This window comes from Athene noctua, chromosome 1 (genome assembly GCF_965140245.1).
Source record: "Athene noctua chromosome 1, bAthNoc1.hap1.1, whole genome shotgun sequence".
Taxonomy (NCBI): domain Eukaryota; kingdom Metazoa; phylum Chordata; class Aves; order Strigiformes; family Strigidae; genus Athene; species Athene noctua.
Window position 1 is genome coordinate 109,762,318 of NC_134037.1, and position 22,726 is coordinate 109,785,043.

The 22,726-nt window shown below is 47.1% G+C and overlaps 1 protein-coding gene and 1 long non-coding RNA gene across 5 annotated transcripts in view; both read right to left on the reverse strand.

The window, feature by feature from the left end:
• ITPKB (inositol-trisphosphate 3-kinase B) overlaps nt 1-1,940 on the reverse strand; it is a 69,851-nt gene extending 67,911 nt beyond the window's left edge. The window contains exons 1-2 of one of the 2 annotated variants that reach the window (XM_074897321.1): nt 1,829-1,940; nt 799-1,281 (exon numbers count right to left, since the gene is read on the reverse strand). The gene's annotated coding sequence lies outside the window, so the exon portion shown is untranslated. Of the gene's footprint in view, nt 1-798; nt 1,282-1,758 lie in introns of both variants that reach the window. The other variant, XM_074897320.1, reaches the window with a different exon arrangement.
• A 12,159-nt stretch (nt 1,941-14,099) lies between these two features.
• LOC141956531 (uncharacterized) overlaps nt 14,100-22,726 on the reverse strand; it is a 47,751-nt gene continuing 39,124 nt past the window's right edge. For all 3 annotated transcript variants that reach the window (XR_012632927.1, XR_012632926.1, XR_012632930.1), the window contains one exon: nt 14,100-18,044. This is a non-coding gene — a long non-coding RNA (uncharacterized LOC141956531). The remainder of the gene's footprint in view (nt 18,045-22,726) is intronic.

The window sequence follows — 22,726 nt, forward strand, 5'->3', positions numbered from 1 at the left end:
GCCCGGGTCCCACACACAGAGATGTGTGGTGGCATTCACCCTGCTGTGTGTGTGAGCGTGTATGCATGCGAGAGAGGCTCTGCTTTTGTGGGTGGCTCTCTGTGCCCCTGCGGACTTTGGCGTGCCTGCCTTCATGGCCGTTTGCTCCCTGGGCCGTGGGGGTTGCACCCCCCATCATGGGGGCTTGGGAACCCATGAGATCTACACAAACGGGTTGCCTACACGAGTGTGCAGGTTTACTGACACACACGTGTGCGCACTCTGGCTATGGGCGTTTGGGAGTGCCTGTGTGCGATGTGGTCCACAGTAGCCCTGCGCATCCCCCTGTGAGGCTCCTGGCAGGTAACTTAGACCCCCGGGTGTAAGCGCAGTCCCCAGCGACGGGATGACCAAGAGGCTCCCCATCCCTCCAGGCACTGCTCGGAGGCAGCGTTTGGCTCAGCACAGCCCGGGCACCCCCTCTCTGTAGGGATCCCCGGCGCCGCAACGCTCCCAGCGCTCCGGCTCGGCTCTGAAAGCCCGCACCGGCACAAGGTGCTCGGCCAGATTTTGGGGTACGGGACAGGCCTGCTTGGGGCCAGGCCAGGATGCGGGACAGCCCGCTCGGCCCCGGGGCAGCGGCCAGCCTCTCTGCCCGCCCCCACCTCGCCCCTTCCTCCCCGCGGGGCCCGGCCGGCACCGCGCACCGCCCGCGGCGGTCCCCGCGGAGGGGCGGCAGCTCGGGGGGTGCTCCCGCGGCCGCTCAGGGGGTGCCCCGGCGGAGGGGGTGGCCGCGTCCCCCCACCCGCCGCCGCTTACCTGGGAGCGGGATCCGCGCCCGCCCTCAGTGCGCGGTGCCCGGCAGCTCCCGCCGGCGCCGACGGCCGCAGGGCGCTGCAGAAACCATCTCCGCGGGCGCGGTGCACGGCCGGGAGCCCCCCTCGCTCCGCCGGTTCAAGCGGTTTTCCTCGCCCCGCGGGGGGGCCGGGGGGCGCCGGGCTCGGCCCCTCCGCGCTTGGACGGCGGAGGCTGCGCGGGCGCCTCCGCGCTCCGGCCAGGTCCGCGCCGCGGCCCCGGCGCCCGCTCCCGGTGCGGCTGGAAAGGCGGAGAGGGGAGGAGGAGGAGGAGGAGGAGGAGGAGGAGAGGGAAAGGAGCGGCGAGGAGGAGGAGGAGAGCGGAGGGAGGGGGTAGGAGAGCAGGAAGGAAGTTGTGAGCCTGTCTGGGGTTGAACTCAGCGGAACAAGTTTCTTTTTTTTTTTTTTTTTTTTTCCTCGCTCGGCGCTGCTCGGCTGGAGGGAAATACTGAAGAAAAAAAAAAAGTTTCCATTGTTAACTAAAAAAAAAAAAACAAACAACGAAAACCACCACCGCCGCGTTTTGGCCGCTGTGGGTTAAAGATACACGAGCCATTTTCCACCCGCGGCCGGAGCGAGCGGCGGGGGTCGCGCCGGGTGCCGGCGCCGCCGGTGGGCGCAGCCCGCGGTTCCCGGCGCAGCCCCGCCGGCGCAGCCGCCTCTCCTCCGCGGCGCGGCCGCCCCACGCCCGCCGGCTCTCCGTTCCCGGCCCGGGCGCGGCGGACAGGGGCAGGGGGTGATGCCGGCACCCCGGGATGCCGCGCGGAGCCCCCCGCCGCCCCGCACCCTCTCCCCGCGGCTCCGTCCCGCTGCTTTTCCGCACGTTCGGGCCAGAGCAAGGCTGGGGCAGAGGCCCCCCCCCCCCCCCGCGGGGCTGTGCGGCTTCGAGCGAGCGCGTCCCGCGGAGGGGAGACACCCCCCTCACCCCCAGGCGGGGCTCTCGGCACATCCACTCGCTGTGGCATCGCCCCGGGTTCAGGCAGGGCTGTAGCTACCCGGTCCGGGACGCTGTCCGGCCGTTTTGTCTCAGGGCAGGCCACAGACAAGCTCTTTCTCGGCTCCTGCGGCCCCCAGGCGTGGGTCCCGCTTGGCAGAGGGAGAGGCTCTTGGCTGTGATACAGCGTGATTTCTGTATCAAGATAACTTATTGGAAATAGTTGTCTGTACGTCAGCACTTCGGGAGAGCAGGCTCTGCGATTTGCTCTCAAAGTAGTAGTCAAGGTCAAACCCAGATGGCAGTTTTGGGGTTGGTCTGGACTGGCCAAGGGAAAAAAAAATAACGTAAAAAAGAACAGTAATTTGTCTCTGCTAGGATTTCACAGCCTGGAATTTCCCCTAGAGAGGGAAATTGATGTCACAGCAGATCAGCTTTTTGTAATTAAGACATAACCTCTAAAAGCATAAACAGGGGCAGAGAGGTCTCTGAATCTGCAGAAGGTGTGCACTGCCAATCCCACAGGCAGACAGGCAGAGACACCCAAAATGAGCTTATGTTTGTTTTTCCAGTAAGAGAAATGCTATTTTGAATTCAGTGCAGGAAAAGAGATTTTTAGACACTTTCCACTCCAATCCCTTTCCTCCGTGTCTGTGCTTGGTCAGGAACTGGTCTTTCATGAAATAAAGTATGTGATCAATCTTTCTCAGAAAAGTGACCCCGCTGAGTACAATGGCACTATTCATGGGCATAAGCTTCTCCCTGTCTGCAAATATCTGCAGATTCTGGTCATCTCTTGCTCCCGTTCCCTCACATCTGCTTACACACATCAAAAAGTAGGAATATTTGAAAGAAATAATAAATCCAGGAATACATGCAGATAAACAGGTATCTTCTTTTTTAAAACAGCTGCACTATGACATGCTAATAACATCTGCATGTACTTGCAAGCACTACCGCACATCTATGTGTGGATGTTTTGACTGTTCTTTGGGGTTGTTGAAGAGTATTTACAGCAGCCTAACCACAACAGGTACTTCAAGCCCTTTCTTAAAGTCCCACAAATTCAAACGCCATCAGATATTAATCCTATCAGAACAGGACAAAGGAGCAGTGTGGCACATGTACTGACACAAAACTCCCCAAGGGAGAGCTGACCTTAAAACATGGCAGTATTTTTGTCATATAACAGAAATATGTGACGTCCAGAGCTAGAGCTAGAGCTGTTCTGTGGGCATTATATGCAACAACAAGCTTTTCTTTATGGAGGAATCGGCTAATAAAAGTGGAAAGAAGAAAAAAAAGTCTAGGGATAAGTCTCTGGCTTTTCAGAATGAGTAGGTACAAGAGGGAAATAATTGTTTCCAGACTGGAGCCAGGCAGCAGTCCACATTGTATAGTGAAGGAAGAGCAGACAGCTTTCAGCACACTTGTTTCCAATCAAGTGGAAACCAAGTGTCTGAGGTTAGCCTAAATGGAAAGCACGAACTGAAACAGGTTGCTAGTCCAATCCAGGCACAAGGATGGAGGCGAGAAAGAAGACAAGTTCTTTCATAGACACAGACGGATGTCTCCAGGCACCAGCACTGCTGTAGCTGCTTGATGCTGCTGAGGAGCATTCCCCATGGCTTCGGCACCATTGCGTTAGCTGCTGTACAAAGGGAACAAAAAGACTATCCCACTCCACTCACTTGCAATCTCAACGTATGTTCTTCAAGGAAAAGTCCAATGCTGGGTCTTAAAAGATCTTGCTTCTGCTTAAGCCATGTTCTTAATTTGAATTTATACTTCCTGATTCCAAAAAAAATCCTTGCGGTGCTCGAGGACATTGAAGCAGGCTGGGTTACGGCAAACAGTTGATCCGGCCAACTTTTGAGTGGGCAACTTGTCCTTATACAAGAAAAGTGAGGCCATTAAAGTGAACAGGATCTTCCACTTAGGAGGGGCATATATCCACTGCAGGATGTATTTAGTCCTGAAATAAAGTGAGGACAGAGACTTACAGAAGGGCATGGAGCTGTCCTAACTGTGTAACATCTTCATCTGACACACTGGCTACAAGCATTTGGGGAAAGAAATATCACAGCTGTCAAGGTTAATGGTCTCCCAGCACTTCTTCCGTGCACTGGAACATAGACACGTTAATTACCATGTCCTATTTAAAAATAGTTGTTCCAAATGTGCTCGCTGTGCCCAGTGAGCAGTGTGTGTGGCTCAGCTGGGCTACGTCCACTGCGCCCCTGGGCTCAGGGCTGCTGAGCTCTGCGGGGTGGTGGCTGCTTGTAGGGGCAGCAGGACAGGCCCTGCCATGTGTGAATGCGTGGGGGCAAGAAGAGGTTGGGCTGCTGGTGGGAGCGGGAGCTCTTGCAGCAGGATCGCCTGTGCCCCACTGGAGCTGGATGAGAGGGCTGTTCGGGCAGGAGGGGAGATCAGCTGAGCCCAAAGTAAATGATGGATAGGAAAAGCAGACAGTACAGCCAAGGCTGTTTTACTCCTTTCAGCCTCTGCTGTGACCCTAGCTAAAGTTTTGCTTTGACTGTTGCTAAAGCCTGTTCCTGGGCACTGCCCACCAGGGCTAGGGGATCCCTGGCAGACCAGGGTGGTGCTGGTGACCCTCTCAAGCACAGGCAGAACCGTCCTTCGACACTTACACCCTCTTCGTGTGGAATTAAGGTCCTGGTCCACCTGGCAAGGCTTGCCATGCTGAGCCCTGGGATATTATCTAGAAGGTTGCCAGAGCATAAAAATGAAGACGGTGGCCCTGGCCTTTGGCACAACGATGCTCACAGCGCTGTGAGGGCCTGAGGCTTGGCAATAGGCTCCCCAAGACTGAGATGTGTTGCAAGTCTCGGCACCTTTCTCTCTAAGTTCATGGTGTATTCCTGCCCCTGGCCTGCCTTCCTTAGGGAAACCCCAGAGACACGTGTACTGATTTGAAGAAGAACCCCTTCCCCAATCCAAACCACAGTAACAAGCAAAAAAAACCCCAAAATGCCTTACCAAAACAAGGTCCTGTTCTGCAGAAATACCTCCTTCCATGGAATGGGAAGAATAGTTGTGTGATAGATACTGGTCATCCTATTCACTTAAATCCTTGGAGGGGCTCAATTTGTATGGTGTGGGCTGCATTATAAAGCTAGAACAGGACAGAATGGACCACAGTCTACTTAGTATCAATCCAATTTTAAAAACAAAACAGAAAAAATTGTAACAATTTAGTCATAAACAAATCACGATCCTAGAGTACCTTCCCCCTTCCATCTTCTTTTATTATAAGACTTTTTTTCTAAATTATTATTCTGTCATGTTTTGGACTGGTTGGACAAGACAGCCTTCACTGGGGTTCAAAGATGAGCTGTCCAAACTGTCACTGCTCATTCAGTTCAGCATCCGAAGGACCATCAGCATCTTTGCAGTGGAAGTCAGTATTTTATGGCATTTCCTCAACAGTGAATTGAGTCTTAACAATCATATAAAATACAGGAATAAATGGACAAACACAGAGTAGTTCTATAGTCAGCAGACTGACTTTATGCTAGAGTGACGGAGAATAAATCTGGCTAATATCTTACAAGAAAAAGAACAACAGAAGACTCAAGAGGAAACACAACACGGACTTATGTGCTGAGAATTGTCCGTGTTCAGGCAGGTGACTGCCACACTTGCCAGGCATGGCACACTTCTGGTTCGGCTGGGCTGGCAGGTGAAGCAGAGGCCTGAGGAAAGGCCCTGAATGTTTATTTTGCACAAGCCCTTTTGCATTGCTTCAGTGGCAAAACAGGCCAGAAAGACTGTTTTTCCCAGTACTCAGCAACTTCCAAGCTGGGTTATCTGGTCATGTGCTCCCCTCCTGTTATCCCACAGGAACACATATGACAGCAAAAGTAAGCAGTGACTGGCTAATATTTTTTGTGTCGGCTCCTGTTCAGAGAGCAAGAACACAGGGCTCTGCAGAGACACCTGTAGCAACTCAGTGTAATTTAGGGCAGCCCATGTACTGTACCCAAGTCTGCCTGAGCTCGTATGTCCACCCAGAGCACAAAGGAAACAGTTTCATTCTCTGGAAGCCTCCTCCACACATTCCTGCCTGCACCTCGCCCTGTGCTGCAGAGAGTCATACAGCTCAGCACAGCCACGAAAGCCAGCCACAGATCTTGGCTGTCTGTTCCTGCCTCTGCCCCTGCCACGTTGTGGGGTGTCAGAAATGTGGCTTATTGCCTCTCCACCTTGGTTTGCCCGCCCATGAACAGGCCGTATGTACTAAGACGTCCTGTGTCTCCCAGGGTATTTGTGGCTGTGACCTGCCTGAAATTTCATATACGCTTGGGATCCTTGGAGGAAGGGATGCATACATAGAATCACAGAATGGTTTGGGTTGGAAGGGCCCTTGAGTATCAGCTAGTTCCAACCCCCTGCCATGGGCAGAGACACCTTCCACTAGGCCAGGTTGCTTAAAGCCCCATCCAACCTGGCCTTGAACACTGCCAGGAAGGGGGCAGCCACCACTGCTCTGGGCAACTTGTTCCAGTGTCTCACGGCCCTCACTGTGAATTTCTTCCTTATATCTAATCTAAATCTACCCTCTTTCAGTTTAATGCCATTATCCCTTGTCCTATCCCTATGCACTCCCTGATAAAGAGTCCCATCCTCCCCCATCTTTCCTGTAGCCCCCTTTAAGTACTGGAAGGCTGCTACAAGGTCTCCCTGGAGCCTTCTCTTCTCCAGGCTGAACAAATCCAACTCTCTCACCCTTTCTTAGGAGAGGTCTTCCATCTCTTCAATCATCTTTGTGGCCTCCTCTGGACCCACTCCAACAGGTCCATGTCCTTCTTATGTGGGGGCCCCAGAGCTGGACACAGCACTGCAGGTGGGGTCTCATGAGAGCAGGGTAGAAGGGGAGAATCCCTTCCCTTGACTTGCTGATCACACTTCTCTTGATGCAGCCCAGGACAGAGTTCATTTCCTGGGCTGCAAATGCACATTGCCAGGTCATGTTGAGCTTTTCGTCAAACAACACCCCCAAGTCCTTCCCCTCAGGGCTGCTCTCAATCCACTCATCTCCCAGCCTGTATTTGTGCTTGGGATTGCCCCGACCCATGTGCAGGACCTTGCACTTGGCCTTGCTGAACTCCATGAGGTTTGCAGGGTCCCACCTCTCCAGCCGGTCCAGGTCCCTCTGGATGGCACATCCCTTCCCTCCAGCGTGTCGGCCGCACCACACAGCTTGGTGTCATCAGCAAACGTGCTGAGGGTGCACTCAATCCCACTGTCTGTGTCACCAACAAAGATGTTAAACAGCACCAGTCCCAACACCGACCCCCGAGGAACACCACTTGTCACTGCTCTCCACTTGGACATTGAGCTGTTGACCACAACTCTTTGAGTGTGACCATCCAGACAATTCCTTATCCACTGAGTGGTCCATCCATCAAATCCATTTTGCTCCAATATAGAGAAGGAAGTTGTGAGGGACAGTGTCAAATGCTTTGCACAAGTCCAGATAGATGATGCCAGTTGCTCTTCCCTTATCCACCAATGCTGTAACCCCGTCATAGAAGGCCACCAAATTTGTCAGGCAAGATTTGCCCTTACTGAAGCCATGCTGGCTGTCACCAATCACCTCCTTATTTTCCATTTGCCCTAGCACAGTCTCCAGGAGGATCCACTCCATGATCTTGCTGGGCACACTGCTGAGACTGGCTGGCCTGTAGTTCCTCAGGTCCTTTTTATTTCCCTTTTTAAAGATGGGGGTTATACTTCCTCTTTTCCAGTCAGCAGGAACTTCAGCAGACTGCCATGAGTTCTCAAATATGATGGATAGTGGCTTGGTCATTTCATCTGACAGTTCCCTCAGGACCTGTGGATGCATCTCATCAGGTCCCATGGACTTGTGCAGTTTCAGGTCCCTTAGGGGGTCTTGAACCCGATCTCCTACACTGAGTGATTCTTCATCCTCCCAGTCCCTGCCTTTGCCTTCTGGGACCTGGGCAGTGTGGCTGGAGCACTTGCCAATGAAGACTGAGGCAAAAATGTACCTCAGCCTTCTCCATATCTTGGGTAACCAGGTCTCCTGCTTCCTTCTGAAGAGGGCCCACACTTTCCCTAGTCTTTCTTTTTTTCACCAATGTACCCATATAAGCTTTTCTTCTTGCCCTTGATGTCCCTGGCCAGATTTAAATCTGTCAGGGCTTTAGCTTTCCTAACCTGATCCCTGGCTGCTTGGACAATTTCTCTGTACTCTTCCCAGGCTACCTGTCATTGTTTCCACCCTCTGTAGGTTCCTTTTTATGTATGAGCTTCTCCGGGAGCTCCTTGTTCACCCATGCAGGCCTTCTGGCGTTTTTGCCCGATTTCCTCTTTGCTGAGATGTATCGCTCCTGAGCTTGGAGGAGGCGATGCCTGAATATCAACCAGCTGCAGTCTGAGGTCTGCACTGCAGCCTCTCCCTTCAGCGGCTCCGCCTGGGTGGATACGTCCATGCACAGCACACATAGGCAGAGTGCTAGCACTGGACTAAGAACATCAGGTTGGCTCAGACACTGCAGGCTTTGCAGCAGGACTCTGAAGAACTGCTACAGAGCTCAAGAGATTTAAAATGTATGTATGGAAAATATTATGCATAGCAAAGTACTCCAACAAGGAATTATATACACATGATAGGCAAGAAAGTTTAGGAACCCTAGCACAAGCACAAGATGTTACATTGCCTCTTGATGCAATGCATATATGCCAGCAGTCCTTTTACTTTTCCCTCAGCTCATAAACTCCCCAGGATGAAGATGTGAAGGTCTGATGTGAATGACCACCGGTTTTGTATCTAAATTTGCCCAGCAGTGTCGGTCCCACCATTTCTGCTGCCAGAGAAGAACCCAGCTCTGCAATTGGTATGTACCACAGCTGTGGTCCTCTGAACTGCAACAGGGTTCGACACTGGCAACTTGGCCCATGGTTGCTGCTTGCTGATAATAAGAATATAAATACATGCACGTTGGGGGAGTAACCCATGATTCAGCATTAATGTTTCCTTTTTTTGCACAGACTGAATTACAGGCAGTAAGAGCACATGAAATATGTATTGTTGAGTTTTACTGAGGGTCAGTAAAAATAAAATTATAAAGGGAAATCCTTCCCTGTTGGACCCCAAGGCTACTAAAAGTTGTACCTAAGTCTGCGGTTGAGGGGATAAACAATTAGATTTCAACTACTGCTTCATTGTCTGAAGAGGTTTTTCCTGTTCTTGGGTCACAGTTATTCCACTAGCCTGTGACCACATAACCATAATTGGTCTGAGATAGCTACGGTCATGGCAGGAAAGACAAGCTATTTTAAAGTGTGCAGTGCGTCACATAGACTGTTTTGGGTTTGGTAGTACACAATGGGGAGATTCAGTCTCCAGGGCTGTGAGATTCCACTGCACCTTTCAGGGGTGAGATGAATGTGGAATCACAAGAAATGCTGTCCAAGTTTCCACTCTGCAATGTGTGATCTCTGTGTTTTGAAAAACTGGGAGAGGGCACTGACAAGATCATGATTAATAATTTTAAAGCCCATACTGGTCTGTGGGCACTTAATTTAAAATAAAGCATGTTGGCTCTCTCCAAGACTCTATTTTTGCCTGTGATATAATATTTTAAGGATTTACCATAATATTTCTATGATGGACCGATGTTTACCTTTGTTCCTGTGACTGTGAAAGGAAAAGAGCTGAGCTTTGAATAAGTGCAGCACAGTTCAATAAACTGGCAGATCTAGGTTGATTCTTCATGATTTTGATAGCTAAAGGAATAGAGCTATGAAAATATTCCTAAATGATGTTGCCAGACAACAGTGTATTATCTGTGCTGTTTTCTGTATGTAGCACTGTTCATTGCCATGCAACAAATTACAAAGGTCAGCAGACCCTGACCCTGAAAAGCAGCTGTATTATAGCAGTCACTGGAAAACACCAGTCCTTACACATAAAATTGTCTCAAGAAAGAACATTTTTCCCAGACAGATTGAGACCAGCACACTGGATCATGCTTTTCCTCTGAACAACTAGAGGTTAAGTACAGCCTTTATGGAAAGAACAGCATACATGTTCACCTAGGAAAATTTTCAGCCCTATCACAAGATTGTATACATACATATGTGCATGCCCAGGCATAATAAAGGTACATTTTAATAGTACAAGAGCAGCTTCTCCATCCACAGGCAGTACTAGCCAGAGCCTTGTCTCCCTGCTGCCCCCTGCCCCTGCTCAGGAGACATCCACTCTTGGAGATGTGAACTGCTCTCTGAGCTGCCTCCCGGGTTCTGGATTTGAGCAGCAGATTCAGCAACACAGCATGGTTTTCTTTGCTGTGCTCCCACCTTCACTGGCTGGTATGCCCAGGACAAGGCTCCCTCTTGTGCTGCCCTTCCTCCTCCCCCAGGCGTTTCCAGGTTGCTCCTGGATGGGTAGTTTTTAAGATTTTTAAGCCACCGCTGCAGACTACAGAATTTCAGGTCATTGTCATTTCTCACTCTACTACTCTGTGCGCTCTAACCCTGGGCAAGTTCCTAAAGCTGGAGTTTTCACCTCTGTGTAACTAAATTGAAGCATTTAAACCCACATTTAGGTGCCTGAGTAAGAACAGATTTCAAGAGCCACAACAGTCCCTCACTTCAGCATGAAGTTTTCCACTCTTGACAACTCTCTGTGCTGCAGGAAAAGGTGAAAGATATTTCATGGTCTGGCAGGTACTAAAAGCTACTTGCAATTAGTTATCTAAAAAGCCATTACAGCTGGGGAAGGGTGAAGATCTGGCCCAGAGAGGAGACATTAACCATCCACTTCCAAGCTTGTGGAAGCTCATGAGCTAGACTGCAGCTCTAATGTGTTCCTAAATATTACATATTTGCTCTCTGATTCCTGCCAGATGGGGACGGATACCACAGAGTTCCAGCTGGCTCCTCTCTCCTTCCCAGGGGAATTCACCTCATTACATAAGAACTTAATGAGACGCAGAAGTAAGGGTAGAAAAGGAGAGGTGTGGGGCCTGTAGGTCCTCAGCAGAACCCCCGTGTTTACTTCCCACTTGTTCTTCAATCCTTTTCCATCCTTTGCTCTCTTCCTTTCTGGACATACCTTTAGACACCCGTAGCCCTCGTTGTCTGAATCAGATTCTCCCATGACAGCAGCATTCAGGAGCGGGTTGTGTAGGACTTCAGGCTGGCCTGAGACAGGCGGAGCTGGCAGAAGATGGTGCCGCACAGGAGCACGGCAAAGAGGCTTCACTGCTGCCTAGTGGGGAGCTCCCAGGCCTCCCTCCAGCTGGGCTTCTGTGCACCCATACTCCTGCCATTTTTCCCACGGGCTTCTGCTGTTTGAGAAGAGCAGGACTTGTCTGGGGTAAAGAACAAGGAGGAGGGAGAACCAGGGGAGCTGGCATATCTCTGCTGGCCTCAATGCCGGGTGGGCTGCTTTGCCCTCAGGGACTGGCTTCTTGAGGCTGGTGGAGATGTTGCCTCTTCACACATCGGGGGTGCAGCCCAACCTGTGGGGAGAGGGCTCACCTTGTGAACACAGCCTGCACCCCCAGCTGAAGGCACTGGAAAGCTGGCAGCTGTTGCATTCTCTTCACCGAGAACAGACTGAAACTGTTTTTCTTCAGGGCTGTTTTATGAGGAGCAGGAAGAGGACACTCAGACAGAGTGCTAACGATTACCTTTAAAAGTGTATCTCCCTGTGACTACATGTTTGAGGTCTGCCAGTTCCTTTACATTCTTTCCCACTGGCTGAAGACAGCCTTGTCCTGAATAGGAGAATGGGAACGGTGCAAGAGCTCAGCCGTCTGACATCTTCCTGTCAGAGGGAGATTAATAAAAGCTGCCAGAATGCCTTGGAATGACCCTTTCTGATAGGAGACAGTATCCTGGAAACACCCATCATTTGTTGGCAGAGATACTCACTTCATTCCTTAGCTACACAACCAAATTTGTTTAACTCTCCTCAGGGTCATTTTTAGACTAGATTGCAAGTGTTTTATGTTAAAAAAACTCAACAACAAAAATCCAAACATTTTGTTTCCTTCTGTTTTACATTTCTGACATTTCCTAAAAGGAACAAAATGTTAGAACAATGAAATATTTTTTAAAGCCCTATCTGTCATTAAGAGACAGTTTTCTTAACATCTCTTCTTCCTTGTGAAGGTGATGGATGGGGCCAAACAAGACTTACAGGATCCAGTAAGTGAGGTGCCATTTGCGTCACTAGCAACAGTGGTCATCAGGGAATCATCTACCATTTTTATTGTTTCAAGAAGAGATGTGGAAGAAGAATGGAGCAGGCTGAAATTTATTACAGTTGGTGGAACAGACTTTAAAGTTAGACAAATGGAAATTTGGAAATTTGGATTCTTTACAGGAACAGACCCTAGGTGAGGCTGTTGAGTTAGGCAGGGCCCTGTTTTTGTAGGGAACGGCACATGACCGTACTCAGACTTGAAACCTCCAAGAAACCTTTCTTTTCCAAGACAGCCTGTTGAGGGCTGCCTTAGCAATCAAGAAAGTGGTGCATCAGTGATGAACCAAAGAAAGGAGTTCAGCAGAGCTTTCCTGCTCAGCAAGCTGGGCCCAGTTCTCCCCTGGATGGCATCCCATTATAGTTCCTGGAGACACAGCAGAAGGGACTTCAGAATAACAGGTGAAGCTCTAGTCTTCTACAAATCAGCATCCATTTTGCTGCAGCAGGGTTTCCTTTGCGCACTTGAGACCACTGGAGACTAGGAGATGAACTCTAACAACTATCAAAATGCCAGCCATCAGATTTACTGTCTAAACAGTAATCTCACCTGCAGAGTTTTTTAAGTGGTATCTCACACTTCCAAATCTCTGACTCAAAAGCCCTGAAGTACCTGCACTGTCACATTGCCATCCTTTTTCCTTTCCCAGAGAAATCGACCCGTATGGGAAGTGATGAGTATACACAGGTTTTGTGAACCCTTAGGAATATTTCTGAATGTTGAGATAAGGCAAATGAGAGCGCCAGAACACCCATGTTACTAGGAGTAGTAAGTGTCCTAGGAAGCCTTCCCAAAGCTCTAGAGATCTGTGCCAGAGACTCACTGCTGAACCTCACTGAAACTCCTAAATCATTAGTGGTTTCATATCTTCTTCCATGCCATTTTCCCATCTCCTCTTCCTCAAGCTGATGGCCAGTTGTGCTCATGGGGAACCCTGTAGTAACTCCATGGAAGCCAAAAGACTGAATCGCATAGGAGTGCAATTGGGCTGTGAGGATTCATTAATGAATCTGACATGGATAGAGAGAATTGGGGATTGGGGCTGTTCTAAAATAAATCATTTAATTTGGCCAAACACTTGATAAATTCTTCCCTCCTACTTCCTTTCTGAAGGCAGTTATTTGTCCTAGTAGTTAGATTCACACTCTTCCATGTGCAAATCCATTTCTTTCACATGATTAATCAGCAGTTGGAAGAACGTGCTGTCATGGATTCTGATATTTGATTGTCATCACATACTACATTTATCATGTTTTATTTTTTTTAACTAACTGCAGCAATGGCTTTGCTGGGTGGTGGCGAGATGAGTCTCTGCACAGAAATGTAACAGTTCTTGCCTCTGTTTTTCCATATTCCCCAGCTTGCTTGCTCTCTGATGGGAAAATTAACTTCCACGGCAGGACTCTGTGTAGCACCTACAGTTGCAGTGTATCCAAGAAATGGGTTAAACCATGACAATGTTTTTCTTGGGGTAGTATGGGGGAGAGAATCGGAAGAGTAAAAGTGAGAAAACTTGTGGGTTGAGACAAAGACAGTTTACTAGGCAAAGCAAAATCCGTGTGCACAAGCAAAGCAAAACAAGGAATTCACTCACCACCTCCCATGGGCAGGCAGGTGCTCAGCCATCCCCAGGAAAGCAGGGCTCCATCGTGCGTAACCGTTACTTGGGAAGACAGACTCCATCACTCCAAATGTCCCCCCCTTCCTTCTTCTTTCCCCAGCTTTACGTGCTGAGCGTGAGGCCATATGGTGTGGGACATCCCTGGGGTCAGTTGGGGTCGGCTCTCCCGGCTGTGTCCCCTCCCAGCTCCTTGTGCACCCCCAGGCTGCTCGCTGGTGGGGTGGGGTGGGAAGCAGAAAAGGCCTTGACTCTGTGTAAGCACTGCTCAGCAATAGCGACAACATCCCTGAATTATCAACACTGGTTTCAGCACAAATCCAAAACACAACCCCATACTAGATACTGTGAAGAAAATTAACTCTATCCCAGCCAAAACCAGCACAAGCTTACTGCAAGGACCAGGGGAGTCCTTATGGCCCTGGCAAACCAGGGGTTCATCCCTTTTCCCTCAGAGGAGAAGTAATGCAGTGTCCCAAGGTGATTGGACAGATTTTCATTTCAGACAAAAGGTGGATGGAAGGAGGTTAGAGTCCCTTAAATGCAAGCTGTCAATATGAACAAGCATTACAACTGCATTTATATGTAAACAAAATGTGTCTCAGCTTTTGGCCACTTAAGAAAAAGAAGGATGACAATCTTTGCAGGAAGGGTGCAGGACACTTTACTGTTGATAAAATTTGCCTGGCAGTTGTTAATAGATGTTGTCTCCCAGGTTTATCAGAAATAGATAATGCCTGAAGTCAATATTGCACTTAATTTTCTGTTAAAAACCTGATTTATGACTCCCATCTTTTTCTCTGTCAAAACTACGCTCTCCCATTCTTAATGCTTAGATGATTCTCAGAGATTTTTTTTCTCAAGTTTGGGGTGGAGATATTTTCCTGGTATAGTAAGTTGGAAAAAGGGGAAAGTGGATTCTTACATTCTCTAAAACCTATGGGGTTTTGTCAAGTTCTGTTTCCAACAACGTATCAGTTTAAAAACCCACATCTGGCCTAACCTATTCTCAGTGATAAATGCAGTCTTTGAGAATGCAGTCTTGATGGGTTAGTTTTGGAATAGCTCTGATGGCTTATTTTGCCTTTTAATTTTCAAACATTTTAAAGTGTATATAACACACTGTGAGCATAAATGTCAATGAGTTTTAGTTGATTTTGTTTAATTGAGGCATTAGCTGTATTGCAGGCAAACGGATTTACAATAGCTATTACAGCACTCAATTTTCCAAATCATTAAGGATGAGATTACAGTCAAATATTTTCTGTTAATAAGCTTAAGCATTTACAATTATGGAAGCTTTTTCATAAGTAAATGCAAAAATACTGCAGTGATTCTGACTATCAGCAGGGTTTGAAAGCCTTTAATTAATTTTGGTTACATTTGAAATAATCGTAATAATTTGAGAGTAACAAACCAGATCAGTCTCTGGGAAGACTCCCATAAAGTGGATTACATCACACCTGAAATAAATTTTTGTTCTTTCTCTGGCATTTAGATAATCCATGAAAAATCCCCAAAAGAATAATAACTGGAAACATGAATTATAGTCTGCATGTGTTACCCAGCTACATCCAAAATAAAATACCTACCAATTCAAATGGGCTACGGACTAGATCTTATACTGTACACCTTAATTAGAAATTCAGCTGTCTCTGGGACAGGAACCGATCAAGTTCTCTCTTTCAAAATTCAGTTCAAAATCCCTTCAAACACTGTCTCCAAGGAAGTACTTTTTTCCACATTTCCTATTTGCACTTGTACTATTAAAAAATGGAAAGCAAGGATTTACATACAAGGTACTAAATAATGTACTGAATTCAAATCAGTTTCCACTGGCTAGATATATTTTTTCCATCCACGTTTAAGGTAAGCATACCAAACAGCCTTTTTTAAAACAAACTGATGTGATGTAAACAGGATGAATGAATAGGTAGCTCTCTGCAGCTACAAGTGGAAGAGCTCTGAGCATTTGGCCGTGGTGAGGTCAGTCCTCCCCACAGCACAAGTCAGGAAACGGAGGGCAACAGCAGCAACCGCACCATGCCCAAGGTGATGCAGGGAAGCAGTAGCAGAGAGAGCAATAAGGGCTCTTTTGCCTGCCAGCCCACAGCAGAACCACCCCTGGGTCCTGGGACTGCACTGACAGACTCAGATCTGTATTTAGGGAGAGGGATGGTGATAATTAGCTAGTAATAGTTAAATCCTTTTTCCTCATTTCTGTTTTCATATGGTCACATCTGCATGATGAACTTCAGAAAAGCCAACACACCAGGTACGTTACTTGTACGTTCCTGCAAGTAGCTGTTCTTCAGACACAGTTATTGTATTAGCTCTTAACAAGCTGTCTGCACCTGTTTTCAGTTGGCTTGGCCCAGCTGCAGTTTCTTAGCCTGCATGGCCAGCCCTTGTTTTCCATCATACCATCTCCCTGCAGGTGAATAGCAAAGTCCACCTTAGTGGTGTTCAGGCAGCTCCAGGAGACCTTTCCTGTTCTGCTCAAACTCCCAGCTTTTATTAACTGTTCCTGTACTACTACAGCACTTCTCAGGCTGACACTTACTGTTCTCATGGTTATTGCCCTCACACTTCTGCCAGTGTTTCATAAAACTCACAGGGTGGATCCCAGTGCTGAAGGGAAGAGAATCACTGACTCCTACAGGTGCTCAATCAGATTTTTCCTTTTCTGAAAAACATGCAGTCTTGCAGAGAGGGTTGAATTTAAAAGCTTGATAGAGCACAATTGATTTCGCTGGTTTGGTTTCTGAAGGGTAAGTATCAAACAAAAGCATAGGAAAACAAACTAAGAAAAGGCTGAGAATGCACAGCTCTTTATTTCATTTGCAAAATGTACTTAGGTAGCCTTTTACTTACGGTTTATCCTATGGAGCAGCCCCTGAGACACTGCTGAAAGCCAAGAGTATCATCTTAGTCCATGGACAGCCCACTACAGAAGTAGCACTACTGAAATCACAGAATGTGGATTATTCTACAGAAGAAATGGGGAGGCACTGGGAACAGAGTTCTGGGGTTTTTTTAGCAGCACTCCTCACCTGGAGAACCCACAGGTAAATAAAGGAGTCCAGAAGGGAGCCAGTCAGAGTGCCACATGGAGAAAGGGAAGCCATGCCTTGAGGAGGAGCAGCTCCACAAGCACAGCAGTCGAGCAATGGCTGCAGCCCCAGCTCTGCTGATCAAAACTCATTGCTCAGGTGGTGAAACAGGAATTTCACCATAAGAACAAAGAGGGTACAGACATTTCTGCATGGATGAAAGGTGGCCAATGAAAGGTTTGGGGCATTGCTACTTCTAATACTGCAGTGTTCTTTCTTCCTCCTGGGGGACCAACTCCCAAAGGCGAGCGGACACAGTGCTGGCCTTTCCTGACTTATGAAATGCAAACACAGTTTTATTTACTTACTGACCCTTGGCTCAAAACATCTGCAGCTCTATAATGCAAAGCAACCACTGCTATTTAGCAACTTCTTCTGCTCCTGCTTCATTCTGCCAGGAGATGGAGACCATGCTGTGATGTGACCATATGCACCACAGGTGTTGTGGTGACATTTGAGAACTTTCGGTTGGGCTCCCCAGGCAGCTGGCACCATTGCTATTCATCTTGCACCTTGTCCAGCAGGACAAAGACTGGCTGTTGGGGGAAATGGCTACAGATTGGAAATTTTAGTCAAACTGAGAAAAAAAATTGAAAATGGAGCCTTCTTAATCAGAAACATCTTGGGTTTCTGTGGTGGACAAGACAGTTGAGTCAGCATTCTCAACTTCTGTCCCTCCAGTATGTGATAAAAGAGCTGCTGGTGATGGTCCCTTTGCACCTCTATTAGAAGAAAAAGCTGATCAAGTTTTGCCTGATGAACCCTGGGCCGTGAGCGCAGGTGCTAATTTTTTGGAGGAGAGCTCTGGCAACATTTTTCATCCCCCTTCTTCCTGAAGAAACTCTGGAAAATTGTTGGAAGCAATTGGTGTCAGTCAAGTTGGTGGGGCGGTGATGGAAACTATGTAGTGGTTGCTGAAAGATTCTTCCAAAAGGAAGTGCCGGGAAGGAGAGGACCTTTGCAGATTTTTGAAACTGAGTCCATGAAAATGTTCATTTGTCAGCTTAATCTTCATGGATTCAGCAAAATGGAAGGGGAGTCTCCAGTATCTGCCTCACCTGATGAACCTCAAGCACCAGCAGCAGGTTCTGCTTTTGGCAAGGTATGTCAGTCCCTTTGCATGTGAAATAACTGTCAGGATATTCTGGTGGGATAGATTTACATTTATATACAGTAAGCCTTTACAACATAGAAGATGAGGATGGTAGTGAATGTCCTGATTTTTTTCTCTCCAGTCGTTCTCAGCAATTCTTGACACAGTACTTCTGAGGAGCAGAAATGCTGAAAAAAATAGGTTTTGGTTATTTCTGGTTACTTTGAGCCCAGGAAATGGAAAGATAGTCTCACCATATTGTGCTTTTTTTGTACTTGCTCCGTATCTTGCCGTACCAAAAATTTAAGTTTAAATTTTCTTGTGGCATCTGCTGAATGCTGACAAGATACATGTCAGCATCATATTATTACCTACACATTCATTCCATATTGAAGTGGCTGAAAACCAGTGATATTTGGGTTTCTACATCCATTTTTATGCTTTGGAAAATTCTACACTTCTCTGCTCCCAAATGACAAAAACACAAGGTAGTTTATGACTTAACAGAACTGTATTGTAACTTTTTATTCAGCCTCAACTTTAGGTTTAAAATGCCCCTAAAAGGCCTTTGGAAATGATAGCTACTAACTCCTCTCCTTTGCATTTTTTAGTTGCTCTTCTATTATAACCCCTATTCAAAGAGAGATGATTCCCACCTTCTATAACCTGTAAACGGAGTGCTGTGTGAAAACCACACCACCAGCTGCATTCTCCCTGGACCTGGATTTGAAGGAAGGCCGCCTGAGAAGAAACCCAGACATTCATCCTGTGGTAGGAGCTGCTGAGCTGCTTCTGTGGAGGAGAACGATCCTTTCACATCATGATGCTCCACAGGAGGACACCCAGACATCTGCACCCAGCACTGCCACACCCAGCGAGCCAACACAGATGGGAAGGGTCCCTATGACCACAGCTCTGCAGTCACACCCTGGTTGGTGCCCAGGATGCAGCTTCTGCTCCATCTAATACTTTACCACACCCTCTTCTACCTCCTGTACCAAAACAGTCCTTTTTCACTGGGGCTGGGGCTTCTTGCCTTTCCCTTTGGGCATCCATACTGAGCAGCTGTGCAGGGTCCCTGGGCTAGCCTCCTTCCCTTCTGGGACCCATGGCTTTCAGTGTCCATGCCGGCAGCAGCCGCTGCTGCTGCTGTGCCAAGGCCACCTTCCAGCCAAGCTGCAGCATATCTTCATTCCCAACTTGCTCCTGCCATCCAAATCGTGCAGCTGGCAGGCAACGGGGTTGGACCCCAACATCAGAGACAGCACAGATGCTAGGTACCAAGCAAACAGTGTCACAGACCTGTAAATAGATTACTATAGAAATAAATAATAATGAAGTGTTTGTGTTGTCTGTCCTGTCTCACAGTTACTGTCCCAGGGGGTTGCCTGCAGGGAGATGAACTGGTTTGCTCTGGCCCGGGGAAGCCAAAGGCCCCAGGCACTAGCGGTGTGCTCAGCAAAACCCAGAGAAAGGGCAACATGTGGCAAATCCAGCAGCAGCACCAGCACCAGGGGCCACTCACACAAAACCAATCATTCATAGGTCTTGGTGAGTCAATGCCCCTTCCTCCCCTCAGGTCAGACTAGGGGAGAGGGGCTGCAGGGAACAGACTTGGGCTTCTCCTGCCCATCCCACATTACATCTGGGCATAACAACAGCATTGCAGCTGGCAAAGTTGCACAGCTGTCCTACAGGAGTCCCACACTGTCCTTTCTGTCTCCACCATGAGTGGATATGCTTTTACTGCACACTGGAAATGACACAGTAGAGCTCAGTGACCACTGGATGCTCAGCACTGGCATTGATCGGTGACACTGGGATTCACAGGAACAAGTACTTTCAGGAGGAAATTCCTTTTCCCTTCCTTCTCTCCCTCTGCCCCCTTTCCCCGCTCTTCCTTTTTCCTTTTTTCCTTTTTCCCTTTTTTCCTTCTTTCCCTCCTCTTTCTCTTCTTTTGAAGAACAGCTCACATTATAGTTTGTGGCCCTAAAATATTGCTGACGATCAGGAAACCCTTGGAAACTAAAGAAAACAGAGACCTTGTGACAAAACTCAAGTGAACAAGCCTGATGCAAGAAGCATTAGGCCTCCAATAGCTTCAAAGTCACTCAGCACTTGGCAGCATGAGGACCACAGGGAGCTCCGCATCTGGCAGGACAGACCCTGAGTTAGGATGACAAGGAGAGGCAGAAGCACAGAAGAACATTAGAAAAAGACAAAGAAAGATGCATCACTTTCTGTGATGAGATGGGCAATGCACCCATGCAGGTATTTGTTTAGAGCTCCATCTTGGAATATGATCCCTACTCAGAAGTCTGATGTGTCTTCTCAGGACTTCTGGCACAAACTGGACTGCAGACCCCCAAAAAAGTCTTGGGTTTGAAGGAGGCAAAGTTAAAGGTTTTTGGATTATCCCTTTTTTGTCCCATCTGCCATTCTTTCTTTCTCTTTTTAGCTCTTCTTTCTCCTTTGGTGTGGATTGGTCAGCTCATGTGGTGTTTAGTGTCAATTTTACAATTTGCAGACACTAATGGAGATGTTTGGGTTCATTGCTGTGTATGTTCAAGTAGCTATTCTTTATGATTCAGTTTTTCTTCCATGAGTCAACTTCTCCTTGTTTCGGACTTCACAAGAAATATTTTACAGCAAAAAGCCTCCCAACACTATAAGCTAAAATTTAGATCAAAGTATTTGGTACCTCCCTTGAGCATAAGTTCTATTTCATATTTCTTTATAATAAAGGAGAAGTCCTTCTAGAAAAATCCCCAGGGGGCTGATATAATTTGTATCCTTTTTCCACTCTCTTACAGATTTCAATAGAAGATTGTATCCTATTTATACAAGTCCATTGGATAGTTCAGATAAACCAACAAATAGCAATAAGAGATGCTGACAACAAGCCTCTTTCAGCACATGCTTAGAATGATTAACCATCCATCAACTTTGCAAATAGTTTGGCTGAACCAAAAATCACATTAATGTTGTTAACATTGAAAGGAACTATTTCAGCATGTCAGAAATTACTGGCTTTACAACAAGATCAAAGCACAAGACAAAACAGATCACAACATTAGGCAAGGTTCTTCCCTTCCTTTGACTATATCTGCTGGATGTAGAACAATTTTGAGAAGATGCTTCTGTGAGAAATGGGAGATGTGGGTCAGATCTTCTCAGATGGAGAAGATATTCAGATGTGGGTTTTACACAGCCTACAGGAGTGCATGTGTTTGCAGAAGAGGTGGCCACTACCATCAGCAATTTTCTAATGTTAGTCTGCTATTTAACTCTTCTCACTGTAAGTATTTTAAGAAGGAAAGATTTAATTTTGGGTTGAATAAAGCATGTTCCACAGCTCAGAGCAATATTATACAGTTTTTCTTGTGAATGCAAATAAAACCCAGATATCTCTAGTATGGATTAGTTCAAACAGATTTCAGTCAATCTCTGATGTACTTGGCTCAGCCACCAAACTGAAAAATTATTCAAATGACCTTAAGAGTCAGAACTTCATTAAAATAAGTGAAAAACACAGGTATATAATAAGCAGGAGTTACTCTGCCCAAGAGTTTACTCCCTAAGGAACAAGTCAGGCCTTGGAAAGGTCCCTCTCTCTGTGTTGTGTGAACATTTAGGAAGTTTGTGCAGGAACGGGGAAGCCAGCCTGGACCACAAGTATCCTAAGTCAGTGCCCAGGCCCCAAGCTCTTCTCTCCTTGCTGCTCAAATATTCCACTTCCTTTCCACAGTAAAACTGGTTCTAGTGGTTAAAGACAGAGCTAGCTCCCTTATTCCTTTAGTGTGCACAAGGTAGCTATTCAGAGACCATTAGACCCATTAGCTCAGCACTGAGATTAGAATCAACATAGGTTCTGTGTTCAGATACAACCTCTACAATGGGAATAAGTTCATCTTTTCAAGGTCTAGGAAAACTCATCTACCACCACCTGTCGAGTGCATCTGCTGTGGCATTGACTGTTTTAACTACAGATGGGGTAGAAGGCTAGACTTGATTCACCATTCACAAGGAATCTTCCCTGAATAAGCAGAGTAGGCTTTGAGCTTATAAAGTGGCTTTCTGAGACCAGAAATTGCTTTAAGAGGTGAGATGATTTAAGATAGCTGCACTGGGTGGAAGAATGAAATGAATCTGAAGTTGTTCTGGAACCTCCTGTATAAATGTTGAAATAAACAGGAGTGTGAAAAGCTCTGAGAAAGACAGAGGAGACAGAAATGCAGTTTAGGGAGGAAAGCAGAGGTGGGTGAGAAATGATCTAAGCGCTGGCATTGTGTGTGGTACAGCGGGCATTGCTCATTATTAACGACATAGCACTTTGCTAGGCCTCCCTGGAAGGGGTACCTCAAGGCACTTCTCGCTCAGGGTAATTATCATCTTTCCCATGCAGCTGGGAAAACCAAGGCAGGGACAGGTAAAGACCAACATTTTCAAAACTGGCCAGTGGATTTTGGTGTCTATATTTATGCATGTTTTTGGAAACCAGTCTGGACTGACCCATGACTTTCATGAATCTCATGACTTTCATGAAGTGTGGAGTATTACCTGCTCAGCATGTATAAAATGAAGCCCAAAGTGTCTCAGAATCAGCATTTGAAATGAGTACATGGGAAATGTTGGTCTCTTATATGCTACTCTTGCTCATACAGAAAGTCACCACCATTATTGTTTCCTTTTCTAAATTACAGCGAAGGCATTTTTTTTCTTTTAAAATAATATATCTGATTTTGATATTAGTTACCACAGCTTTTGTATTCATACAGAATACAAGCTTGTAAGTCGTCCACGAATAACATGGAGGTATCTTGTGGAGTTGCATATGCTTTTCCCTGATATTTGCATGAGTAAACTCATC